Source organism: Ambystoma mexicanum, chromosome 5q (assembly GCF_040938575.1).
Source record: "Ambystoma mexicanum isolate Mex_15411 chromosome 5q, UKY_AmexF1_1, whole genome shotgun sequence".
Classification (NCBI taxonomy): Eukaryota; Metazoa; Chordata; class Amphibia; order Caudata; family Ambystomatidae; genus Ambystoma; species Ambystoma mexicanum.
In genome coordinates this window covers 93,377,304-93,400,442 of record NC_090933.1, presented here as the reverse complement: position 1 = coordinate 93,400,442, position 23,139 = coordinate 93,377,304, and the positions used below count along the sequence as shown (strand labels likewise).

Below are 23,139 nucleotides of genomic sequence, written 5' to 3'. Positions count from 1 at the left end.
TCTCCCGCGAATCATGCCGACAACCAGAGTCCAAAGGCGTACGAGCGGTGTCTCTAGTACGGTTACCGCCGACCCCTTTCGGAGGCGCGGACGGACCGGAGCCCTGCGATTCAAGAATCGCCAACATTTTCTTCCCGAAGGAAGCCCATTCCTTCGGAGAGGAACGCTTGGTGGGATAAGAAACCCACCGACGGGCAGAGTCCTCGGATGAGGACGGGGAAGGTGACCGATGACGGCGCTTCCGGGAGTCCCTCGAAGAGGCAGAGTGGTGGCGGGACCCACTCCGCGACCAAGACCCCTTTGACTTACGACTACGATCCGAGAGTCGCCCCTCGAATCGTCCTTCGAAAGCCCAGTGGACCTCGCCTTCCGGGGCTTGGACACCTTACCGACCGACAGCTTCTTCTTACGTTCCCGCAAGGCCTTGTACATAAGCGACTGGCAGTCGGCACAATCATCCGTGTCGTGGGCCTCCCCCAGGCACCAGAGTCAGGCGTCGTGCAAGTCCGTCACTGACATCTTGGACCCGCAGTCCCCACACTTCTTGAATTCCGGACGCGGGGTGGAAGAAGAGAAAGACATCCCGATAAACTTTCGTACAAACGAACAGGTTCGAAGAACTGAAAGAACAGAAACTGAGTCGAGGCGCGCCGAGATCTCCGAAGCGAACACGTTCGCAGAAAAAACAGAAGTGAGGCTACGGGCGTTGTGCGCCCATACTTATAGCATACGGTGACTTCGGCCGTCGGAGGAGGTCCTCGAGGACAACGTATCGTCGTCATTGACGCAGGGCGCAGACGCCGAAAGATTTTCCGAAGCAGCACAGCTGTGGTGATTACTGTCATAGATATGGAATACGTCGGAGGACCCAATCCCCTTGAAAGAACTTGTGGAGGCTTGTAATGAAATAGACACACTAAGGCAGCAGACACTCCAATGTTTGTTCAGAAAGAGTTTGTTGATACTTAGCTAGGAAAGAGTCTTGAAATTTCCATGTAGACATGCCAATATATTGCGCACAGAGGACATTGAAATGAGACGTGCACTGCAGTTGAGACAAGGGTCGTAAGAGTCTAATGATGTCAGCTTGTGGGGCGGGAGTTCTTATTTATTGCTGTGATAGTACTTGAATTTAGGGGTATGAATCAATGGATAAAATGATCACAAGATGGCGGTTTCCGACCGGTGAGTTTCGCATGAAAATTTCAATCGAAGGTAAGATGCTTTGGAAAAAGAAATTTCAGATTGATCGATATATGCTAAAAAAAAAAAGAAAATGCCCTATTTATTGGGCCAATACAATTCCTGAGAGAACTTACCGCTTAAAGACTAAGGGCCTCATTACAAGTTGGGCGGTGTGGGTAAAATGCAGCGGTATTACCATATACCGCCACTTTTCTGCACCACCCAACTGAGGTGGCCGAGAAGTTGGAGGATTCACCTCCAGTTATGGGCTGAAGGTAAATCCGCCGACTTTCTGCCCATTTTTGGTGGAATTACCACTGTGGAATTACTGTTGCGGTAATTCCACCGAAAATGCCCCATTGAGTCCTAAGGACTAACAAAACATTTTCTGACTTACACCGCCACTTGTAATCTGGTGGTAATACCATAATACCACCGGATCAAGTGGTGGTAATGGTAATACAGTTTGGTGGTATCGGGCGGATTAACCGCCCAGTTACCACCAAACTCGTAACGAGGCCCGTCAGTTTCCTAATTTTCAGAGGAATGCATGCATGCTTTCAACTTGAGCCAATGAATATATTTCAAAATCGGGGACAGCGAATCAAAAGAGCAAAAGCAAAAGCCTTATTATTCTGTGCCTGTAGATGTCGTGTTAGAAGTGAGCTGCTTTTGTTTCCATCAAGGAAGATTCATTTTTTTTAACCCTCAGAAATGTGGCCTTTTTATTATTCGTTGGCAAAGTATTCAGCTGGACCCACGTGAAGAACACCCTGATTTTATACTTGGATTCAAGGGTCCTGCAGCCCATCCTCTGTAAGAGATCATACGCAGTAGGTCCAAAATTATTAAATACATTTTTCAGTCTATTGGACATTGCTCCTAATAAGTGGTGTGTTTTACTAAAAGAGCAGTCTATAGTCCACTCTTAAACAAAGGTAAAATTGGTAGCAAACTGTAAGTCCTTTCTCCAGTGCATCCACACATTTCAACAATAAGTCATCCTGTTGATTAGGAGCATATGTAGACATCAAGTAACATCTTTCCTGTCTAGCCACTAGAACATATCTGCAATATCTGCATCTCAGATTAGATTTGACTTTGTGGCAGCGAATTAGAAAATGTGTATGCTGTGGGATTGCTATATCAAGCAATTTGCTGTTCACTCCTGCATAATATTGTGTGGGGTAGTCCCTGGTTCTCAATCTGGTGCTTCAATGTGTTTAAGTGAGTCTCCTGTAATAACAAAATACCTGGGTAGTTATGAGATGCTTTCATATCTATCTGTGTCTTATTGGAGAGTTCAGACCCCGTAAGTTTAGTAACCTAAACCTTAGTCATCTTTGTGTATATATCTTACAACTTCATCAATTCCATCTTTTCCCAAACCCTATGGCAGGGTCTCATAAGCATTAGTTATAGGCAAGTGGACTGCCCAGGGTCTATGCAAACATCCCGTCTCATGGTTTAAGTTTCCTTTTAAACCTTGCTGAAACCCAAACCCCCCTCTACCCCGCCCCCCCACACCCACTTTAAACATTTTTGTATAAACACTATATTTTCCAGCGTGGCCATAACTCTTCCTGGTGTCCTGCCCCCATCTCCCACCAACCCCCACCCTCAACAAATCAGTTTCAACACAGTACAGGAGATCAGCAAGACAAGAGCATGCAAAACCTCTCAAGATGACACAGCAAGAGTAATTTATAGAAAACAATGAGAACAATTCCTAAACCATTGACTGGGTCAAACACCAAATCAATCCCCAGAATTCTTAGATCACATGCATGTTTCTACCGTTACCAGGATATGGCAATAGAGAACCACAACCCTGCGAAAACATAGGAAACAGAACATGGGATACTTCAACTATCCTTGGTAGCTCAACCCTTTGCCTCTTTAAATCATTTATTCTAATCCTTTTGTTGCTGCCAGCTATTGCAAAATCTATTCTGCATGCCTTGGCCCGTACTGACAATGCTTTCTGCGTACAAGGCTGTGCAGATGAGGGTGGTGTATCCTTCCCCAGCAAAGCATGTAAGTCTTGTAGAGCAGGCCACTAAGATATCTTTTTCTCCATAGGACCCTGGAAATACACTATGTTGGAAAGTAATATCCGACCAGCAACTTTCCATTAGGTTATTCACAAAGGAATTTCTAACTTTGAATTTTTTCACAAATGACCTGTGTCCACTTCAATTGGTTCACCAGTATGCAAGGAAATAGGAAAGAAACCTTTGCTAAAGATTGACCTGTATATTGATAATACAGTACTCTTTGTTCACATTGCTGTTAATACTATACTTTTGTTTTTTGTTATGAATTTTTATTGATGGTATTATATGTTGTCTTAACTTTTCATCTATGTATGTTGTACTTTTTTCAATATCTATTTTCAACTTTTATGTATTGAATACTTATCTATATAATTAGCAAATAAAAACCATGTTTTCTACTCTTTGGTTTGTTTTAGCTCGGTGAGAAGGCAATATACCTTTGACCTTAGGTTTGGATCCATCACTTAATAGACCAACCTACATATTAATTTGTGGGCAGGACCACCCTCCTGCACCAGTGAAGTACTTTAGCCTTGAGCTTGTCCACTAGAAAGGGTACCCCCCTCTTTTTTAAATCTTGTAGAGCAGGCCTATGCATCTTTGCAGCACGTAGAAACAGAAGGTCAAAGGGATGGGCCCATTTGGATCAGATTTTTCCTTTGAGCAGTATAGTAACAGGATTTCCCCTTTGCAAGCAAGCATTGCAGGAACAGTCGCTTAAATAATTCAGACAGTAATGTCCCCGAAGTAAACATGAGGTTTCTCCCCCACAGCTGTCGGGATCTACTCCTTGGTCTGGAAATTGTGCAATTTCATGAGAATGTCTCATAGGGAGGACCCAAGTTCCATTCTGTATTTGCCAACTCGGTGAACTCTGTCCTTCTTATGAACTGTTTTTTGAAGTTCCTTTGTGACAGTGACAAACAGTAGGTGCATACATTCTATTAGGTCAGAACCTTCAGACTCCTCTGCTAAACAAGTATTATTGAAGGTTTGCCCTCTGGTATAGGTTTTAAGGATCTTTGTGTTTATCAGGCGGTCCCAGCAATGATTATCTCAGTGTCACAGCCTATCCCGCCTTTGGTTGGACAGAATCACATATCGAGCCAATATCTGCTTCACATGCAAGAACTCTCACAGCACCAATATCTCTACTTTGCTTTTGAGAATTGCATTGCTCTCGTCAGACCTGAGGCTTGCTAGTTCCTCCCTTAAAAGCTCCCTCAAGTCTTGTTTTCAATGGGCCAATTACGCTTCGAGGATATCCTTGACGAGCGCTGCATTTCCTACTGCTGATTGAGCTGGTTGTGCAATGCTGTCTTACTCCAAGCTTGTAGGGTGGATTGCTTTCTTCTGAGACTTGTTGACTTCTCTGGCGCCCCGGAAAGGAGGAGTCGGACGAGTTAAGGATATGTTCAAGGGCTTTAATAAAAATTAAAAATGCCTAGCTAGCCCCATCGCTATGATGGACATTCCCTGCCTAATCAACTAAAATTAAGGGTGAACGTCAAAGTCCAAAGTGAAAGGTTCTCTGTCCAAATCCTAACCAAATAACTGGCCCTACCAATTCGAAAATCAAACAAAAAGACCAGGAAAAGGTCTCTGCCTGGGACTTCTGCATGGCCCAACACTTGGGTTCCTCCTCCAAGCAGGTTTTTGAATGCTCGTCAATTCTCTACATTCTCTGCATTCCTCACTCCGTTCCACAATGTTCTGACAAGTTTTATCAAAGATCTTAGAAAAGAATAACATTTTGGTCAAGGTCAACACTCAGCTAGAGTACAGTTTTCAGGCCTCTCTGTAGGCTATAGATGTCAGCTTTTCTAGTCTTGTCATAAGGTTTTCTCCTTCTCATGAAAACCAAGTATTCTTTAATACTACACCATTTCCCCCCATGGTGACTGACCATAACCTTGTCTTGCTCTTGCAGGTTGAATCCTCCCAGGTTCAGTTTTGTAAATGGGATTTCAGGTTTCTTAGACTTTTCAAAGTTATCCGGCCCTTTATCAGGCTTACTCAAGCAGGGCTTCGATGCACGTCTGCCTGTTCGGTTTTCCGGGCTCCTGTAACCCTTTTGACTTCCCTAGCCTGTACTATTAATGTAATTTGGCTTCTCCGGTCTTCCCAACCCCCTTTGGCCCACTCATAGATTTGCTGTGTGTCTACATGGTTTATCAGGCTCCCGTAACCACGTTGGCTCCCGGCAGCCTTGATAGTCTTAGTTTCTCTGGGCTCTCTGAAGCCTGATGGCCCTCCCATAGGCTCGCATTCTTTCTGCTCTGGTATATCAGGCTCCCGTAACCTCATCGACTTCCCCAGCCTTGAATATCAATGTTCGTACCTCTCACTTGTGTTCTCTCCCCAGGAGCTTTCGCTTCCCTTCTGTTGCTTGTCTCAGTGGCAAATGCACTTCTCGTGCAGAGCTCTGGCATCCGGACTCCCCATTCGTTGGCGGGCCCCAGGCTCACCACTGCTTCCTTGTGGTTGCACAACCAGGTGAGACGATTGCTTTCCGGTCTCCGTCTTTTCCTTGACCATGGCTTCTCGATCGGTCAGAACGCTAGACTTCAGGCGTTCTACGGGTGCTTTGTTCACGCTCCATGCTACTGCTCGCTCCGTAGGCTAGCATGGCTCTGCCTCTCTAGGACGTCTTCTCGTCAGAGGCATGCCTCAGCATTGGAATTTCTCTTTGATTCAAAGTTCCTCTTGGCTTTATCTACAGCATCACAAACACAAGGGGTTTGTTGCTGTTCTTTGAATGTGGAGTTCAGGCAGAGAACAGCATTACCTGAACTCGGAGATTGAAGAAACAACACTGTTCAGTAATTCCAAAAGAAGTCGAGTCAACAGGTCACATCCGGCCAAAGAAACATGGCAGTGTGTTTTAGGTGAGCTCCGAGTTGCCAAATCTTTTTCCAGCCTGTCCAATGTGATTACTGGAGGCTCTGAGCACCCTGAGGGGTGTCAAAAGGTTGGGGGCACCTGATGCTGAGGTGGTGGCCCCTGCAGATGTTCGGAACCAGAGTTAGTCGAATTTGAGTTCAACACCCCTGCGCTGCCAAAATGGCAACTAGAGCCGCAAAAAAGTAGCCTGCAGAAGGAAGGGTGCATGAGTGCTGAAGCTGCGAGAGGACCCAGGTCCGGGAGTGACAGTGGCTGGTGCGACACAGCCCTAGTCACCCGAGGTCAAACTGACTAGAAACCCCAGTGACATGGGATCCACACATCAATGCTGAAATCCTGAGCAGGTGGATTCCCACACGGGAGGCAGCAGTGAGAACCGGAAAGAGTGTTGAGCTGGGCAGCCGCTGATAACGAGGAACAGTTACTGGTGAGCGAGGCGATTACTGCAGACTGAATCAAGGAACCGGAGAGTGCTGGGCCCTCTGAGCTTGAAGTGAGTGCCCGATCTCAGGTGGCTGACAGAGTTACCCGCTCTGCGTAAGACTGGCAGCCAGAGACATTTAACTCGCATTTGTTTAAACATTGTTCGCTATATCGCTTGCCCCCAATAAGGTCCCTAAATTGCTATCCACGTGATTTACCCTTTTGTGCAACTACCCGCTGAGGGGAATGGTGCACTGCAAGTTATCACACACAAGTGCTGGCTTTATGTATGCTTTGAACTTTGAATTCTGGGCATTCTGCCATTGTACTTTGTGTTCTGAATCTCAAATCTGGCCTTTTTGGTTCCTATCTCTTATACTAATTGCTGACGTTTGACTGTATTCCTGGCTTTCTAATCCTCTTCTAACCCTCAAATTATGCTAAATGTTCTTGCCTCTTCACTGAATTTGGGGATTCCTAATACAATCTCTGCTTGCATTTAAAACCTGCTGCCCTGTTTAGACACTGGCAATTCTCATGTATGATTTTTGTGGGGTACGTTTATCCGCCCAGCAGTAATCCCCTACATCACCAAACTGCATTTTCAGCAGAATGGCAGGGCTGGCTCTGTTCAGCACTATTGGATTACACCAAAACTTCGTTTTGCAGTCACCAAAATAATGGCTGTGCTGTCTTTGCCAAGCACATATGGGGCAAGAAAGGCTGCTAGTGTTTTCCTTGTGTGCACCAAAGAAAAGGATTGAGAAGCAGCGCTGCTAGCTCAAAATTTCCCATTGAAAAAGGAAATTTAAAATGACTGCACCCTGATGCTCTTTTCCACCGTTTCAACATTACACAGTTCTGTTCCAATGAGACCCAGCTATGTCCATCCATATTCAGGTTGTGCTCCAACAAAAGGGGGCATTTCTCACTGAATGACAGGCTGTGTCAGGCAAGATCTGTGAAATAACAAAGAATTTCACTTCAAGCTGTACGGAAAAACGCGTGACTTTTTGCAACAAAATATCACAGCTAAACTCTTCACAAGAAGCCCTATCTCTATATGCTTATGTCAGTTTCAGTGGTCCCTTGCCTTGAACAGATTTCTGTGTATGAGAATTTTACTAGGGCTACAAATAATGTTTAGAATCTAGATGAAAGCGAAAACCACATTTTGAAGTGACAGCAAAGTAAAATTAACCACGTGTAAAATGGTGCTTTTTACAAACCAGGAAATGTCGTTTTTTTTTTTTAAACTTTTATTGGCATGGCGAGAGAGCAGACAATCAACAAAGTGCACAGTATACAGCAGGGGAAGGAAAAAGGTAGCAGATACATGAGTGATAATGCAATACACGGTAAATGCCGTCAAGGACAGATAAACACTTATACAAATGTATATGACTCAGCAATGGACTAAGTTACTCCATCAGGAGGGAGGGAGGACAGTAGTTCCAAGTCATCCTTGTTGTTCAAATAGGTACAAAATTCCGACCATACATTCTTGGGGCGGGAGGTCAGCGGAAGGGTGTTTATATAGTCCTCCTCACAAGCCTGAGTCCAGGTGAGGGCCGCCAACCACATCTCAAACGAGGGGGAGAGGGGGATTGGCGCTTCCAACATTGTAGTATGCATTTTTTGGCTACTATGGTGGCAACGCTCAAAAACCTAGACAACTTCCTCGATTCAGGGTTATCCCACAGGCCGAACAATATAGCCAGTGGTTCTGGAGGGATATGGGACGCTGTAATTTCTGAGAGAGCGTCTATTATGGCTTTCCAGTATGGACACAACGCATCACAAGACCAGAACATATGAATGTGGTGAGCAGCAGGAGACCTACACCTAGGGCAGGTGCGAACCTGGGTGCGTGCGAACCCGTCCAACCTGTGCGGTGTGTAGTATAATCTATTCAGGAGCTTATATTGTATACACCTATGTCTGGCATTAAGAGCGGTGGTTCGGGTGTGTGTGCACATTTTTTTCCACATTGCATCAGTGATGGGGAGGCCCAGCTCATTACTCCATGCATCCCATGCGGTCAGCGGCACGTCCTTAGGATCGGCCATCAGCATTTTGTATAGCGAGGACACTATCCCACTCGCTCCGGCAGAGTTGGATATGTAATGAATCTCGGGAGAGTCTGGGAGCTCATCAGGGTACGAGGGCCACCAGGCGCGGAACGCCGCCCTCAACCTGTAATATTGTAGTAATTCCAACGCAGTGCCAGAATGAACGGGGCGCCACGTCTGCGGAGTGATAAACTTCCCTTCCAGGTAGAAGTCGGTCAGGGCCCGGTAGCCCAAATCGTGCCAGTGTTTCATTAGGAGTTTATCATGTGTAGGGCTGAGGCCCGGGAACTGCCAGATGGGCAACCATTTGTAATATGGGCGGTGGCCGGGTTGTGTCTGCAGGATACGTGTCCAGGCTTTGACGGTAGCCGCTACGGGGTCAGCCGGGCCATCGAAATGTGTGGTGGAGTATGAGAGAGAGGATATTAATTCCTTCAATTGCCAGTTTCTCGAGTTTAACGTGCGGGGGAGGGTCGGTGAACGTGTACCAGTATGTGACATGTTGGGCCTGCACGGCTGACTAGTATTTAGCGAAGTCGGGGGCGGAGAAGCTCCCATTGTCATAGGAGAGAGTCATGTGCTGCCATTTCTTGCAGACCGCGCCAGAGTGCCACAAAAATTGAGCGCATGCAGTGTGCAGGTTCCTGAAGTATCGCTTTCCGGGCCAAATCGGCACGTTGGCGAAGACGTAGAGTAATTTAGGGACCATTATCATTTTGATCAGAGACAGTCTACCCGACAGGGAGAGTGGGAGACCACGCCATTTCAACATTTGGGCCTCTGCTTGCTGCGCCACAGCCACGTAGTTGTCGGCCATAAGGGAAGCTTTAGTGAGGGACACCTGCACCCCGAGGTATCTGATGCCCTTCGGGGACCAGCAGAGGGGGAATTCACAGGGCGGCTGTGTAGTGGTCGGAGTGAGCGGGAAGATTTCAGATTTGGTATAGTTTATGGTAAAGCCGGAGAAAGTGCCAATTCGAGGGGATTGGGTCCTCCGACGTATTCCATATCTATGACATGTAATCACCACAGCTGTGCTGCTTCGGAAACTTTTTCGGCGTCTGCGTCCTGCGTCGATGACGTCGATGCGCCGCCGTCGAGGACCTCCTCCGACGTCCGACGTCATCCGATGTGATAAGTAGGACGCACGACGCCAGTAGCCTCAGTTCCGTTTTTTCCGCGAACGTGTTGCTTCGTGTTTCTCGGTTCTAGCCTCGACTCATTGGAGTTCTGTTCTTTCTGGTTCTTCGAACCTGTTCGTTTGTGAAATATTCCTTCGACGATGTCTTCCACTTCGTCTTCAACCCCGCGTCCGGGCTTCAAGAAGTGCGGGGAGTGTGGGTCCAAGATGTCGGTGACTGACTCGCACGATGCCTGCCTCTGGTGCCTCGGGGAGGCCCACGACACGGATGACTGTGTCGACTGCCTGTCGCTCACGTCCAAGGCCTTACGCGAACGTAAGAAGAAATTGTCGGTAGGTCGGGTGTCCAAGCCCCGGAAGTCGAAGTCGGCGGGGCTTTCGACGGATGATTCGAGGGGTGACTCTCCGCGTCATCGTCGGAAGTCTCGTCGGTCTTCTTCTAGGAGTCGGTCTCGCCACTCCTCAGCCTCTTCGAGGCATTCTCGGAAGCGCCGACACCGGTCGCCTTCCAGGTCCTCTTCAGAGGACTCTGCCCGGCTCGTCGGTTACCCCACCAGCCGTGCGACGCCGGAGGAATGGGCTTCCTTCGGGAAGAAGATGTTGGCGATTCTTGAGTCGCAGGGTACTCAACCGTCCGCGCCCCCGAGTGGGGTCGGCCGTGTGAGGTCGAGAGCCACCGCTCGCAAGAGTGGTCGGCGCGAGTCACGGGAGAGGTCCCGTTCGGACAAGGAGGCTCGTTCTCGCCGTACCCGTTCCAGGTCCCGGTCCTCGACGCGATCGAGACCGTGTGCACCTGTGATGTCTTCGAGGAAGACATCGACGTCTGTGGCGTCGAGGGCGTCGACAGGCTTTCTCGAGGCTCCGGCTCCGAGGAAGTCGTCGAAGCCGTCGACGGTCAGGTCGTCGAGGGACACGCTCGGGGCTCCGGCTTCGAGGGCTGTGTCGACGCCGCCGATACTGGAGGCGCTGCATCTGACGTCGACGCCGATTTCCTCGACGTCGACGCCGATCCTCTCGGCGCCGTTGCCGGTTTTCTCGGCGTCGGCGCCGATTCGCTCGACGCCATCGTCGCCTTTCGTGTCGGAGGTGCCCCGTGTCTCGGGTGTTCCCCCTAGGAAGGCTCTGGTTAAGAGCAGGCACTCTCGGGTGCCTTTCCACCACTTGGATTATATTTCAGAGGCGGATGAGGATTCGGATGGCCTGGTTCCTAGTCAGGTGCCAGATGACATTGTCTCGGGCCATAGTCAATTTGACGATTTGAGGCAGTCGCTGCATGATGCCAGTGGACTGGACACCTCTCCGGAGGTGGAATTTGGTCGGCCTGAGCCTGGCTCCCATGCCGATTCCTCATACCGGCGCCTTATGGCTAGGGTGTCTGAGTATCTGGGATGGTCTGCTCCCCCAGGGGAGTTTGTGCAGGATGATCTGACGGACATCCTTGATGTTGGTCCCCCATCTGACCCGGTACTGCCGTTCCATATGGCTTTACAGCGTAGGGTGGCGGCGGCTTGGACTGCTCCGGAGAGTCTCCCGGCAGTGGGCAGATCCTTGTCGCGAAAATACCGTCCAGCCAGTGGCGACCCCTGCTACTTGACCAGGCACCCCACTCCGGAAAGTTTGGTGGTGCAGGCGGCCACGGCCCCGGCAAAGCAGGCGTCGTACCCTACCATCCCTCCTGATAGGGACGACAAACGTTTTGATGGCTGGGCGAAGAAGGTGTTTTCTTCTGGTGGTATGGCGCTTCAGGCGGCCAACTCCATTTGTGCCTTGTCGCGTTTCACGCACACTCTGTGGAACTGTGTTGCGTTAGCGGCTGAACATATTCCCGAAGGGGTCGAACGGGATGGTTTCCTTGCTATGGTCCAGGATGGTAAGGATGCCATGTGTGAGTCCGTTCAGTCGGGTTTGGACTTAGCTGAATGCGTCAGTAGGTCCATGGCGCGAGCACCGTGATACGCAGGTTTGCGTGGTTGCGGAAGTCGGGGTTTGCTCCTGATGTGCAGTCCCGGCTCCTCAACATGCCCTTTGATGGTGAACATCTTTTTGGCAGCAAGGCTGACGAGAGCCTTGAGAGGTTGCAGACCTCAAAAGCTGCAGCGAAGTCGTTGGGCGCTGCAGTTCGCCAACCTCCGCCTTTTCGTCCTAGGGGACAGCAGTGGAGGGGTGGCTCCTTTCGCTATTACTCGTCCTTTGGTAAAGCAAGAGGAGCTGGCAGTCAAAGGGGCCAACGCAGGGGTACCAGAGGTGGACGACAGGGTACCCGTGGTGCCAAGGCCGCTCGGGCAGTTGCCTCTTTGCCCTCAGGTAACGCCGCAGCCGCTCCTACTCAGTCATGAGGCCATGTCCCATGGTTCGCCGGTTGGGGGAAGGCTGGCGCAGCATCTTGTAGAGTGGCGTGCCATTACTTCAGATGTGTGGGTTCTGGAGATCATAACCCACGGCTACTGTCTTCCCTTTCGGCACAGGCCTCGCGACAATCCACCGGGGAACCTCTCTTTGAAGTGTCTGGATCCGCTCCTTGCGCAGGAAATTCAAGCCCTGCTGGAGAAAGGCGCCATAGAACTGGTGCCTGTAGCGGAGAGGAACAAGGGATGGTATTCCCCTTATTTTTTGATTTCGAAGAAAGACGGGGGTTTGAGACCCATCATGGACTTGCGCGGTTTGAACAAACTCCTCAGGAAGGACAAGTTCAAGATGGTTACTCTCTCTCAAGTCCTCCAGGCCCTTCAGCTTCAGGACTGGTTGGTGTCACTCGACCTCAAGGATGCTTAATTCCATGTGCCGATCCATCCCAAGCACAAGAAGTACCTGAGGTTCGCGGTTGGCGACTCGCACTTTCAGTTTCGGGTCCTGCCGTTCGGTTTGACCTCCGCCCCGAGGGTTTTCACCAAGCTCATGGTGGTGGTGGCAGCGCATCTCAGGCAAGGGGGGATTCACGTCTACCCCTACCTGGACGATTGGTTGATCAGGGGGAGCTCTCCCGTGCAAGTCCTGGATCATCTGTCCGTCGCCTGCCACTCCCTTCACAGGCTGGGCTTCTCCCTCAATTTAAAGAAGTCCCATTTGACGCCAACACAGAGGCTCCAGTACATCGGAGCAGTGCTCGACACTTCCCTGGGGCAGTGTTTTCCTCCCCAGGTGAGGGCTCTTCACATTCAGCAGATGGTGCACAAGTTTCAGCATGCCCAGACGCTCCCGGCGTTCGAGTTCTTGAGGTTGCTCGGCCTCATGGCATCCTGCATTCTTCTGGTGCCAGAGGCTCGCCTGCGGATGAGATCTTTGCAGTGGGCACTCAAGACGCAATGGTCGCAGTCCTCCGGCAGGATGTCGGACCCGGTTCAGGTGCCGCCCTCGGTCGCCCGGGACCTTCTGTGGTGGGCCGTCGAAGGCAACTTGATGAAGGGGGCTCCATTTTGGCTACCCTGGCCGGAGGTGACGATCGTGTCGGATGCATCCCTCACGGGATGGGGAGCTCATGCCAACGGGCTGACAGTCAGCGGTCGTTGGTCTCCGTCGGAGTCCAGACTCCATATCAATCTGTTGGAGCTGAGGGCCGTCAGGCTAGCCCTGAAGGCTTTTCTGCCGACTGTGCGAGGAAAGACTGTCCTGATCATGACGGACAACACTGTGGCCATGCACTACCTCAACAAAAAGGGGGGGGGGCAGGGTCACTTCCTCTGTGCAGGGAGGCGATGCAGCTCGAGTTCTGGGCCATCCGGCAGGAAGTTTCGATCTCGGCAGTTCATCTGGCCGGAGACGAAAACGTGACGGCGGACGCTCTGAGCAGGCAGAGCGCGATCTCTCACGAGTGGGAGTTGGCTCAGGAGATTCTCCTGGAGATCTTCGCCCTTTGGGGGACCCCTCAAGTGGATCTCTTCGCCTCCAGTGTCAACCGGAAGTGCGAGAGGTTTTGCTCGCGGGAATTTCCTCCGAAAGGAGCCTTAGGAGACGCGTTTGTGGTGGAGTGGTCATTCCCGCTGCTGTACGCGTTTCCTCCAGTCCCCGTCATCCCGCAAGTGCTGCGGAGGTTACGGAAGTTCGGTTCCCGGATGATCCTCATTGCTCCGGCGTGGGCTCGGAGGACGTGGTACCCGGACCTTCTCGACTTGTCCATCTGCCCTCCACGTCGTCTTCCCTACCGAGACGATCTGCTCTCACGGGAGGGGGGTCAGGTTCTCCATCCAGAGGTCGGATCCCTCAACCTTCACGCTTGGCTTCTGAAAGGTTGAGGTATAAGGATTGGGACCTCCCTGAAGACGTGATGGAGGTGTTGCTTTCGGCCCGAAGGCCCGCAACTAAGTCTCTGTACCGTTGCCGTTGGCGTAAGTTCTGCGACTGGTGCAGTGTTCAGAATGTGGATCCTTTTGCATGTGTCATCCCCATGGTTCTGTCCTTTTTGCTTTCTTTGGCCCACAGGGGCTTGCAAGTGGGTACCATTAAAGGTTACCTGGCGGCGCTGTCCATCTTTAAGCGCTCATCTGAAGAATGTTCTTACTTTAAAATCCCTTTAATTTCACAGTTTCTAAAAGGGCTCACTAATGTGTTCCCTCCGTCGCCTTTCCTGGTGCCCGGTTGGGATTTAAACCTTGTTCTTAGGTTTCTTATGGGTGCTCCGTTTGAGCCTTTACATTCTTGCCCTTTGAGGCTGTTGACTTTGAAAACTGTGTTTTTAGTTGCGGTTACTTCCGCTCGCAGAGTGAGTGAGTTACAGGCACTTTCTGTTAAGCCACCCTTCACTGTATTTCACAAGGACAGGGTTGTCCTTCGAGTTCGTCCTTCTTTTCTTCCAAAGGTAGTGACGGAATTTCATTTGGCCCAGAAGATTGTTCTTCCGGCATTCTATCCTCCTCCGCATCCTGGTAAGGAAGAGGAGAGGCTCCATAGGCTTGATCCTAGGAGAGCTTTGAGCTTTTATGTTTCTCGCATGTCCCGGGTCAGAGTGGACGATCAACTCTTTATTGGTTATGCTGGTAAGCGCTTGGGGCAAGCTGTGACGAAACAGACTTTGTCACGCTGGATTATTTTGGCCATCTCGGAGTGTTACCGCTTGGCGGGTAAGGACCCACCGGCTGGCTTGCGGGCCCATTCTACCAGGGGCGTGGCTGCATCTACTGCCCTGCAGAGGGGTGTTCCTATTCGCAACATCTGTGATGCTGCCACCTGGGCTTCAGTACATACATTTGTACGGCATTATTCCCTCGATTCCATCAGAGGGCAGGATCTGGCCTTTGGCAGGGCGGTCCTTTGCTCTGCTATTTGATTGGCTATTCTAAATTTTGTTTCTAAATTCTTTCCCTCCTCCTTGATTTGGTACTGCTTTGGGAGTCTGTCATAGATATGGAATACGTCGGAGGACCCAATCCCCTCGAAGAACAAGTTACTTTCTTACCTGGTAACGTTCTTTCGATGGGAGGGTCCGACGACGTATTCCATATCGCTCCCACCCTGCCTTCCCCGCTGCAGAATTTCTGTTGCGATTGCAGCTTACGTTCCGCAAGGCTTTGTGTCGGACTGGCAGTTGACTAATGTCACACGTTCTGGGGGAAAAAACTACAACTGAGGCTACTGGCGTCGTGCGTCCTACTTATCACATCGGATGACGTCGGAGGAGGTCCTCGACGGCGGCGCATCGACGCAGGACGCAGACGCCGAAAAAGTTTCCGAAGCAGCACAGCTGTGGTGATTACATGTCATAGATATGGAATACGTCGTCGGACCCTCCCATCGAAAGAACGTTACCAGGTAAGAAAGTAACTTGTTCTTTTGTATGTCTCTAAGGATCGGGTCTAAGTGGGCAGCCAGGTCCGTAATATAAAGAAGCATGTCGTCGGCATATAGTGAAATAATCTCGGGGGGGGTATCACGAAGACGAATACCTTTGTGTGTATGTTTGTCCCTAACGTTGTCAGCCATGGGTTCTATGGCGAGCGCAAAAAGTATCGGGGAGAACGGACATCCTTGGCGGGTGCCTCTGTGCAAAGCGAAAGGGGCCGATGCCTTGGAGTTGACCAGGACTCTGGCCACATAGCTTGTGTAGAGGAGTTTAATGTACGATCTCATGCGTGGACCAATTCCCATTTTGTGGAGCACCGCCCACATACATTGCCATGACACCATATCAAACGCCTTCTGGGCATCGAGAGTGACCGCCACGGCGTTAGCATTGGGGCCAATTCTGGCCAGGACATTAAATAGGCGGCGGGTATTGAGGGTGGTGGATCTACCGGGAACAAAACCACACTGGTCGGGGTGAACCAGGTGGGTCATAATGGGGAGGAACCTATTGGCAATAATCTTGGCGAATATTTTCGTGTCCGTGTTGATTAGAGAGAGGGGTCTGTAGGAACCACATTCGTCCAGCGGTTTACCCGGCTTGGGAAGCACAGTTATGAGCGCCTCGCGCATGGATTGGGGTAGGATGTTCAGCTCCAGGGACTCGTTCCACACCTCAAGTAGTCTAGGCGCTAGAATGGCTACATGTTCCTGATAAAACTCCGATGTTAGGCCGTCTGGGCCTGGTGCTTTGCCCCTAGGACAGTTCGAGATGACCGCGGTTATCTCGTCAAGGGTGATGGGGGGTGGGGAGGGCGGGAAGCTTCAAGTAGGTCGCTAGTCGCGCGGGGGAGAAGGGTCATGGGGATTTGGTCTAGCAGGGTGTCCGTGTCTTGCAGGCTGTGTTCTTGCTGGGGGCCAATCAGGGTTGTGTAGAACGCGGTGAACGTCTCGAGGATGTCTTGGTCGGACCAGCATAGGGTGCCTCCTGTGTCTTTGACACAGTCAATGCGGTTTCTGCCCCCCTCAGTGCGGATCAGTCTGGACAGTGTCCTACCCGGTCTATCTCCCTCACCATATTTCCTGGCCGCTACTGGACGGGCGTAGTACCGAATTTCTTTTTGAGCAAGGTACTCGAATGTTTCCAATTCCGCTCTGATCTGTGCGAGGATGGTTGGGGAAGGGGCAGAGGCATACTCCCTCTCAAGTTCTTTTAACTTCGCTTCTGACTGCTGCAAGCTATTTTTTATGGTATTGAGGACCCCAGCCTCCCTAGAGATGCACATCCCCTTGATGAAGACTTTGAATGCTTCCCAGCGCAACCCATCAGAGGTGCTCTGCCTGTTGGTGCACTCAAAGAAAGTGTTGATGTTGGCCAGAATATCAGCTTTGAAAACTATGTCTTGGAGGGCCTCTGATTTAAATCTCCAGGAGGAGCGGGGGGTTTATCATGCCCCAGTGCTATACGAAGCGTTACCGGTGAGTGGTCCGATAACGTGTGCAGTAATATCTTGATCTCTATGGCCCTGCCCACCATACAGCCCGATATGAGAAAGAGATCGATCCTGGAGAGGCTATCATGGACCGATGAATAGAAGGTGTACTCCCTAGCCTGTAGGTTGAGGGCTCTCCATACATCCTTGAGACCCAGTGTGTCCATGTGGGCGTGTAATCTGTGGGCCGTGCGTGATGGGGCCCTGCGGGCCGTCCCGGATCTATCCAGGTCATTATCCAGAATTAAAATTATGTCCCCACCCCATATGATGGGAATACCAATATACTTAAGAAGCATGGAGGTGATGGCATCAAAGAAGTCTGGGGCATCAAAGTTAGGGGCATATGTGTTCACCAGGAGGCATTCCATATTATCAAGTGAGCAATTAAGTATTACATATCTACCCTCGGGGTCAATGTGGCTGGAACGCAGTGAGAGCTGGACTGATTTATGGACTAAAGTTAGAACCCCCCTGGACTGGGTGGAGTACTTTGTGTAGTATCTATTGTCGCCCCATGTGGGGGCGAGGTATGCTGCCAGGCGCCCAAGGGCATGAGTTTCTTGGAGAAAGAGGATTTTGGTGCCATGCCTCTGGGCGTATGCAGTTATCCTGTGGGCCTTAGTGAAATTACTCAGACCTTGGACATTCCATGTCATGATGTTCAGGGCCACAGCGTCACTTTATGGGACATCCCTGCAGTAGTATACATTTTCGTTCCACATTTTGTGTTTGCAGTATGTACAGCTATGTTGAGTAAAAGTCGTGTATCCCTCAGCCATGTTTTTAACTGTTAACCCAGCCCCAACTTTGCCACCCCCTCACTGCTCAACCCCAACATGCAGTGCTGTCCCCCTCCCCCAGAACACAACAACCGCCCTTTAGGCCTACTCCAACCAGGAGATAAAGGACAGAGGGCCAGATCCAACGTGGATAGGGCCACATCACAGCCCAACACGGGCCCTTCAGTAAGAGGAACAAAATAAAGTTAAAAGCAAACATTGCAACTGCAGTGGGGAGCGCTGGTGCCGTGTGGCCGGCATCTTGAGCTTGGTGCGGGGCAGCATGTGCTGTCCTGAATGTGTTGCTGCGGTAGACTGGTATCACAGGCAGCCTCTGAGACCACAGAGTGCACTCAGGATGGATAACATTGCAGGAAAAAGTAGGGCACAGGGCCAGCTCCGAGAACTTGGAAGGGGCGGAGGCGGAGTAGACAGTTCGGAGCTGGTCTGCGGCCCAAACGCATATGGTAGGAGGCTATAGTCGCCGAGTGGACACATTGGGGTTGCCATCGACACATATAAGGATCACTGGACACAATGTGACACACGGGGCTGTGCTGCCCATGGTGCGTGGTCGCCTCGCCTGGCTGCCATTGACACATCGAAAGACAAGGATCAATGGACATGATGTGACATTCCGGGCCGTGCTGTCTGTGATTAGTCACCATTGGGGGGGGGTCGTTCCTTGGCCCATGTAGCGGTATCTGCAATTCGATGAATTTCACCGCCTCGTCCGGGACAGTGAAGAAATATAGCTTGCCATTGTAGGTGATTTTCAGCCTCGCCGGGAACAGAATGGGATAGGGGATGTTGCGCTCCCTGAGCAGCTTCTTCGCGCCAAGGAATTGGTGTCTCTCCTACTGCACCGCAAGTGAAAAGTCTGGGAAGATTCTGATAGTGTGGGCCTCAAACCGTAGTTCTCCTTTCTCCCGCGACAGGCGGAGGATGAGGTCTCTGTCGCGATAATTGAGTACCTTAGCGATGATGGGCCTGGGAATGTCGCCCGGTCTGGGGCAAGGTGATAGGGCCCGGTGGGCTCCCTGCTCTGTAAAATACGGTGAAAGGCCAGGATTGTCCAGCAGGCCTTTAAGTAGTTTTTCCACAGCATCCTCCATCCGCCCCTCAAGGGCCTTCTCGGGAAACCTGAGAATGCGCAGGTTGTTTCTGTGAGAGCGGGACTCCAAATCGTCACATTTCGCCTTGAAGCTTTTCATATCACGCGACAGGGAGGCCACCGTGTCTTGGAGTGCGTGAATTCCTTCTTCATTGAGCGAAATTCTATTCTCGGCCTCAGTGATCTTAGATCCCGCCTGGTCTACTCGAGTCTTAAGTGAGGCAACATTTGCATTGATGTCATCTAATTTTTCGTGAAAAGAGGCGAAGTTTTTGGCCATGGATTCCATTAGGGTGGTGAGGTCTGGCGTTGTGGCACTATGGTGAGGGACCGGGTCGGGTACGTCTTGTGAGGATGATGCCTGGTCCGACACAGCTCGGGGGACAGTTTTGGTGAACTTGTCCAAGGTGCCCCCTTAGGCAGCGCTCCTCGATCTGCTTGGCATTGTGGCCAGCGTAGGCCTGGAAGTGGTGAAGGGACGTCGGCGTGGGGGAGGACAATGATGCGAGGAGGTGTAAGTCTCAGCGGGGTCAGAAGCCTCCCCGCAATGTCCCCACCCCAGCTGTGTGTAGAGGCCGCAGTAGAGGCGGTCAATCCCAGCTGTAAGATGGTTACGGGTGGGTGTCGCCCCGGGGCGGTTTTAGATTGAGTTGGCGCTGTCGGAGGGGCAGGGCTGTAATGATGGGAGCGATGCCCTTGTGCACCCCGACTGCCCACGCCCGGGCCAGCACTGCCTGCAGTAAGCCGTTCTGGAGGTGTCTGAGGTCGAGATAATGGAGAGGGGGGCCACTCACCTCAAGTGCGTGGTGGACCAGTAGTGGAAGAGTGGCGAAGTGGGGACCCCCAGGTCCCAGAAGGCACACAAGCAGTATGACAGGCCCCAACCAGGTGAGCTTGGGTTATTTAGCGGCCTGGTCTCAGTCCGTTTGTATGGGAGAGCCACAGGTTCGTCTGTAGAGAGGCCCACGTACAGCAGGGAGGGTGCCGCCGGGACAACAGTGCAGGTAGCGCACATGGGCGCACGCGGAATGGCCAGCAGCAGGGAGGAGGGGGGGGGAATGCCGCATTCGGAAACAGTCGGTGGCCGTGAATACGGGGCCGCGGGCAGCTCGATAAGGGATTCTTTGGACCGGGGGGGCGGTGGGGGGCGCGCTCCAGCGCAGGCCCAGAGCGCAGCTACGTCCCGCTGCGGCTCACCCCAAGGGAGATCCCGCGGCCAGCAGTGTTGGGCTCCCGCGGCGCGCCTCATGCTCCTCAGCGTTGCACATAGGGAGGGGGGCCGGGGCCACCTCCTTGGCGGTCGCGGCGCAGACCCAGGAAGATGATCCCCAGCGGGGGAGGCCGGATGCCGAAGTGCACACCGGCTCCTCTCTGATGTATGGAGGGAGAGAGCGGGCCTCCTCCGCAGCCGCCACAGCGCAGTCTCAGGACGGGGATCCTGGCGAGGGGGGGCAGGCCGACGGCCGCACGCCGGCAAGGCCCACAACCGGCCAGCAGCTCGCAGGGGTTGCAGCCGGGTCACCAAAGGGTGAAACGGCCCCAAATTTTCACAGCGCACGGCCACAGATGTGGCCAATGTCTCAACAAAGTGGTGGTGTCATACAGCAAAGAAGACCGCAGATGTTAAAGGATTGATGCCTGCGCCGCACAGAGCTGAAAGGCTAGGCAGCCATCTTGGGCTGCTCCACAGCGCCACCCCGTACAACTTCAAGGAAATGTCTTTTTAAAAGTAAATTGTTGAATTAAGGCCCCGTCCTTGCATAGAAAGGTGAGGGGGCTTGTTCTAAAACATATGTTGGCTATTTAATTCCAACAGTTTTGCTTTCTGGTTCAAGAAAGAAAAGAATAAATAAATACATTTGCTGAAGCCACAGAACAGGTTTTTCCTGGCCTGGCTTCAAAGGACTTTGCTTCCTGGGAACAGGATCTGCCTCCTTTCAAGTGGACCAGCTCCCGGGGCATATGAATAGGCAAGGGTGGTGGATCTCGCACCCTCGTCAGACTCTGTGGCAGTGCTCCAGCCTGGTACAATGGATTTCTGACACAAATAGGTGTGACTTTTTAGAAGCACCTCCCCTCAACTCAAACTGGGGATCTTCAAAGGCAACTCCAGAGCAACATTGGATTCAGGCTTGCTAAAGCCTGACATTTAGCTGGGGGTTGGGAAGTATGCCCTTATTTGGAAGACGATGCTGGCCTATTTGGGGCAAAAGACCGTTCCGAATTAATAAACTGTAAGACTGTTATCTCTACAACCGGAAAACGTAAATGTTATTTTGGGGGCATTAAAACAAGACATTGTAGCTTTCCCTAGCATGTGGGGACGCAAACGGCAGAAAAATGTAAATCATGGGAAAAGTATACATGGTATAACTTTGAAATTTAATGCAAACATGCTTTATGAAAATAGGTACACATCTAAAATTGTAGAATTTTAGGTGAAGCGGTTCCCACTAGAAATGGCGAAAGATTAGAACAGCGAAACAATATCGTACAAATGTGGGAATTGGAATGACATGTTCAATGTAAAATCTGGAATCTGCCTATGTGATTTTCAAAAGTGCTAGAACTGTAAAAATGTGCAATTTATGTCATAACTGATTTTGGCTAAAAGAAATGTGGGAGGTCAATGGGCCTTGTAAGCACACCCCATAAAACAGATGTCATGTCCCTGAAGTCCAACCAGCTGACAGGAAGGCGGTAACAGTAACCCCTGACCAATCAAGTTGTTAGAGGCATGTCAAGCCAAAGGTCTGCCCCCATAGTAAATCCTGTGATGTCACCCGCCTTATAAAGGTGGAAGCTCACAGAGACAAGGGACTCTTCTGAATTTTCCAGCTCCTGCGTATCCAGATATTCCATATTCATCCTGCAAGATTCCAGATACAACTGCCAGGCCAGGCCAGAGCATAGCTGACCCCTATCCAGGCAGGACCATTGATCCAGAAAAACCCCACTAAAAATCCCAATAACTCGGGGGAGGGAGGGGGAGGTGGCTGAATCCTCATTGGGGTTATCCAGTGCTGCCTGCTTGCCCTGCTACCCGCTCTATCCAGCTGAGGTGCCACTGTGCCGTGACCAGACCTTTGCCCAGCTGTTTCCTTCTAGGAGAGCACGCCGCTGTGACCAGTGACCAGATATTGCCTAGCTGTCGAGAAACTCGGCCTGCTGTCCAAAATACCCCATTCAAGTGCTTGTTGTGAGTATTTTCCTTCCCCCAACACCACAAACTACATCCCTTGCTCTGTTACATTGTATTAGGTGCAATCCCATAGAAATCCCATAACTGCCTTAGCAGAAATGCTTAAAATTGTCAGAACCCTCTGTGTATTCTGTTCATTGATTTCCAAGTGTTAGTGCCATTCTTCCACTCATTTCTGTCCTGGTGTAAGCCCTTAGTACTATTTTGATTAAATAAATGAATTCTCCCTAAAAGAGGCACTCAGCGTGAAGGGGTTAAAACTGCAGCTTAACCTTTCTATTCACGTGTGGCGTTTCTCTTTTCTAGCCACTAAAATCTAGTTTAAGTGAAACTTGTCCTTTCCTTTCCAAACCGATTTTCTTAGGATTTTCAAAATGAAAGCAGTGCACTATTTCCTTTCCCATTGAGAATCTCATCCTGTTATTCATTTAGTCACTCGTTCACTTTCATATTATCCCTGTGATGTGCATCTGTCACTCAGAATAAAAACTGCATTCCGATTCTGTCTATTTCACACGTTTTTCAAGCTGTTTTGTGATTTTGAACACGTGTAAATTAACAAAGGCAATTTCTGCGTGTGAGATTTGGCTGCACTGTGTTTTTCACTTTCAAGTTGATTTTCTGAATTGTATGCTCGTTGTTAGGACATTGCTTGTAGTTTGCTAGTGTTCTTACATCCCTGATACTGCTATAATTTATTTTTACCTCACTCATTCAACTGCACATGTAAATCAAATCTTTACTAATTCTGAGTGCTATTTTGTTCAATTGAAAGGGTTTTAAATAAGTTTTTGTGGGTGATGGTCGGATTTTAATTTGGTTTGTTGCCTAGGATACCTGACTCCTTGCTACCCACACAAACTTTGGTTAATAGGGGTTTGAGGGTGTATTGCAGGGGGAAATCTTAACTGGAGTGCTATCTACCCGAAAAGTAGTTTTGCTCTCATTCATTTGTGCTTTGTGTATGTTATATTAGAAGGTCAAACTAAGTGTA

At 50.5% G+C, this 23,139-nt stretch overlaps 1 protein-coding gene across 1 annotated transcript in view; it reads left to right on the top strand.

Annotated features, from left to right (window-relative positions):
* CLPTM1L (CLPTM1 like) overlaps positions 1-23,139 on the top strand; it is a 938,124-nt gene that overhangs the window by 431,215 nt on the left and 483,770 nt on the right. The gene's annotated exons all lie outside the window — the stretch shown is intronic.